The following is a 4936-nucleotide window of genomic DNA, read 5'->3' on the forward strand; positions in this document are numbered from 1 at the left end:
TACATAATGGTAAAGGGATCAATTCAACAAGAAGAGCTAAATATCCTAAATATATATGCACCCAACACAGGAGCACCCAGATTCATAAAGCAAGTCCTCAGTGACCTACAAAGGGACTTAAACTCCCACACAATAATAATGGGAGATTTTAACACCCCACTGTCAGCATTAGACAGATCAACAAGACAGAAAGTTAACAAGGATATCCAGGAATTGAACTCAGCTCTACATAAAGTGGACCTAATAGACATCTACAGAACTCTCCACCCCAAATCAACAGAATATACATTTTTTTCAGCACCACACCACACCTATTCCAAAATTGACCACATAGTTGGAAGTAAAGCTCTCCTCAGCAAATGTAAAAGAACAGAAATTATAACAAACTGTCTCTCAGACCACAGTGCAATCAAACTAGAACTCAGGATTAAGAAACTCCCTCAAAACCGCTCAACTACATGGAAACTGAACAACCTGCTCCTGAATGACTATTGGGTACATAATGAAATGAAGGCAGAAATAAAGATGTTCTTTGAAACCAACGAGAACAAAGACACAACATACCAGAATCTCTGGGACACGTTCAAAGCAGTGTGTAGAGGGAAATTTATAGCACTAAATGCCCACAAGAGAAAGCAGGAAAGATCCAAAATTGACACCCTAACATCACAATTAAAAGAACTAGAAAAGCAAGAGCAAACACATTCAAAAGCTAGCAGAAGGCTAGAAATAACTAAAATCAGAGCAGAACTGAAGGAAATAGAGACACAAAAAACCCTTCAAAAAATTAATGAATCCAGGAGCTGGTTTTTTGAAAAGATCAACAAAATTGATGGACCGCTAGCAAGACTAATAAAGAAGAAAAGAGAGAAGAATCAAATAGATGCAATAAAAAATGAAAAAGGGGATATCACCACTGATCCCACAGAAATATAATCTACCATCAGAGAATACTACAAACACCTCTATGCAAATAAACTAGAAAATCTAGAAGAAATGGATAAATTCCTCGACAAATACACCCTCCCAAGACTAAACCAGGAAGAAGTTGAATCTCTGAATAGACCAATCACAGGCTCTGAAATTGTGGCAATAATCAATAGCTTACCAACCAAAAAGAGTCCAGGACCTGATGGATTCACAGCTGAATTCTACCAGAGGTACAAGGAGGAACTGGTACCATTCCTTCTGAAACTATTCCAATCGATAGAAAAAGAGGGAATCCTCCCTAACACATTTTATGAGGCCAGCATCATCCTGATACCAAAACCTGGCAGAGACGTAACCAAAAAAGAGAATTTCAGACCAATATCCTTGATGAACATTGATGCAAAAATCCTCAATAAAATACTGGCAAACCGAATCCAGCAGCACATCAAAAAGCTTATCCACCATGATCAAGTGGGCTTCATCCCTGGGATGCAAGGCTGGTTCAACATACGCAAATCAATAAATGTAATCCAGCATATAAACAGAACCAAAGACAAAAACCACATGATTATCTCAATAGATGCAGAAAAGGCCTTTGACAAAATTCAACAACCCTTCATGCTAAAAACTCTCAATAAATTAGGTATTGATGGGACGTATCTCAAAATAATAAGAGCTATCTACGACAAACCCACAGCCAATATCATACTGAATGGGCAAAAACTGGAAGCATTCCCTCTGAAAACTGGCACAAGACAGGGATGCCCTCTCTCACCGCTCCTATTCAACATAGTGCTGGAAGTTCTGGCCAGAGCAATCAGGCAGGAGAAGGAAATAAAGGGTATTCAATTAGGAAAAGAGGAAGTCAAATTGTCCCTGTTTGCAGATGACATGATTGTATATCTAGAAAACCCCATTGTCTCAGCCCAAAATCTCCTTAGGTTGATTAGCAACTTCAGCAAAGTCTCAGGATACAAAATTAATGTACAAAAATCACAAGCATTCTTGTACACCAATCACAGACAGAGAGCCAAATCATGAGTGAACTCCCATTCACAATTGCTTCAAAGAGAATAAAATACCTAGGAATCCAACTTACAAGGGATGTGAAGGACCTCTTCAAGGTGAACTACAAACCACTGCTCAATGAAATAAAAGAGGATACAAACAAATGGAAGAACATTCCATGCTCATGGGTTGGAAGAATCAATATCGTGAAAATGGCCATACTGCCCAAGGTAATTTATAGATTCAATGCCATCCCCATCAAGCTACCAATGACTTTCTTCACAGAATTGGAAAAAACTACTTTAAAGTTCATATGGAACCAAAAAAGAGCCCGCATCGCCAAGTCAATCCTAAGCCAAAAGAACAAAGCTGGAGGCATCACGCTACTTGACTTTAAACTATACTACAAGGCTACAGTAACCAAAACAGCATGGTACTGGTACCACAACAGAGACATAGATCAATGGAACAGAACAGAGCCCTCAGAAATGATGCCGCATAGCTACAACTATCTGATCTTTGACAAACCTGACAAAAACAAGCAATGGGGAAAGGATTCCCTATTTAATAAATGGTGCTGGGAAAACTGGCTAGCCATATGTAGAAAGCTGAAACTGGATCCCTTCCTTACACCTTATACAAAAATTAATTCAAGATGGATTAAAGACTTATATGTTAGACCTAAAACCATTAAAATCCTACAAGAAAACCTAGGCAATACCATTCAGGACATAGGCATGGGCAAGGACTTCATGTCTAAAACACCAAAAGCAATGGCAACAAAAGCCAAAATCGACAAATGGGATCTCATTAAACTAAAGAGCTTCTGCACAGCAAAAGAAACTATCATCAGAGTGAACAGGCAACCTACAGAATGGGAGAAAATTTTTGCAACCTACTCATCTGACAAAGGGCTAATATCCAGAATCTACAATGAACTCAAACACATTTACAAGAAAAAAACAAACAACCCCATCAAAAAGTGGGCAGAGGACACGAACAGACACTTCTCAAAAGAAGACATTTATGCAGCCAAAAAACACATGAAGAAATGCTCATCATCACTGGCCATCAGAGAAATGCAAATCAAAACCACAGTGAGATACCATCTCACACCAGTTAGAATGGCCATCATTAAAAAAGCAGGAAACAACAGGAGCTGGAGAGGATGTGGAGAAATAGGAACACTTTTACACTGTTGGTGGGACTGTAAACTAGTTCAACCATTGTGGAAGTCAGTGTGGCGATTCCTCAGGGATCTCGAACTAGAAATACCATTTGACCCAGCCATCCAATTACTGGGTATATACCCAAAGGACTATAAATCATGCTGCTATAAAGACACATGCACACGTATGTTTATTGCGGCACTATTCACAATAGCAAAGAGTTGGAACCAACCCAAATGTCCAACAACGATAGACTGGATTAAGAAAATGTGGCACATATACACCATGGAATACTATGCAGCCATAAAAAATGATGAGTTCGTGTCCTTTGTAGGGACATGGATGAAACTGGAAAACATCATTCTCAGTAAACTATCGCAAGGACAAAAAACCAAACACCGCATGTTCTCACTCATAGGTGGGAATTGAACAATGAGAACTCTTGGACACAGGAAGGGGATCATCACACTCCGGGGACTGTTGTGGGGTGGGGGCAGGGGGGAGGGACAGCATTAGGAGATACACCTAATGCTAAATGACGAGTTAATGGGTGCAGGAAATCAACATGGCACATGGATACATATGTAACAAACCTGCACATTGTGCACATGTACCCTAAAACCCTAAAGTATAATAAAAAATAAAAAATAAAAAAAATAAAAAAATAAATAAAAAAAATTTAAAAAAACCAGATGTTCACAAGGATGTGATGAAAAGGGAACACTTTTACACTGCTGGTGGGAATGTAAATTAGCACAACGTCTATGGTGATCCCTTTAAAAAACTGAAAGCAGATTCACCATTCAATCCAGCAATCCCACTACTGGGTGTCTACGCAAAGGAAAAGAAGCCATTATATGAAACGGACACATACACACACATATTTATAGCAGCACGATTCACAATTGTGAAGATATGGAACCAGCCTAAGTGCCCATCAACCAATGAGTGGATAAAGAAAATGTGGTATATGGAATACTACCCAGCCATAAAAAGGAATGAAATAATGTCTTTTGAAGCAACTTGGATGGGGCCAGCGGCCATTATTCTAAGTGAAATTACTCAGGAACGGAAAATCAAATACCATATGTTCTCACAAGTGGTAGCTAAGCTATGAGGATACAAAGATATACAGAGTGATATAATGGACTTTGGAGACATGGGGCAGGGAAGGTTGGGGGCAGTGAGGGATAAAAGACTACATATTTGACACAGTGTACACAACTCGGGTGACAGATGCACTAAAATCTCAGACGCTATGAATTCCGCTATGGAATTCATCCATGTAACCCAAAACCACTTGTACCCTCAAAAGCTACTGAAATAAAATAATAATTTTAAGAAATTAGAAATTAAATTTACCATATATATAAAAGAAATGACTATAATATTAAGGGCATCAAGTACAGAGAAAGATAATATTATATGAATTCAAAGAATTTATTGAAAATAGCTAGTATTAATAAAATGTTCTCCTTTAAAAAAAAAAAAAAACCCGAACTGCTGGCTGTGCTCCGCAGTCTGATGAGACCAGTGGCTGGACTCTGCAGTAAGGCGGAGCTGTTTGATTGCTCCTGGACAGGCGGTATTGTAGGCTGTCTTCTCTGGTTGGCCAGTACTGCAGTTTTGAATCTGTAGTTGGGCAGGACTGCATGCTGGGCTCTGAGGCTGAGCAAGGCTTCTCGGATCACTACTTAACTACTCCGGGGGGACGGGGCCAGAGGTGATGCTTCACAGATATGTGTGAACTTGAGCTTGCTTCTCATCCCAGGGTAACCTTAAGCAGAGCACTGAGGCTTGGTGTTTTAGCTCTTTGGCTGATGGAGCTG

This window comes from Nomascus leucogenys, chromosome 11, assembly GCF_006542625.1.
Source record: "Nomascus leucogenys isolate Asia chromosome 11, Asia_NLE_v1, whole genome shotgun sequence".
NCBI classification, from domain to species: Eukaryota; Metazoa; Chordata; class Mammalia; order Primates; family Hylobatidae; genus Nomascus; species Nomascus leucogenys.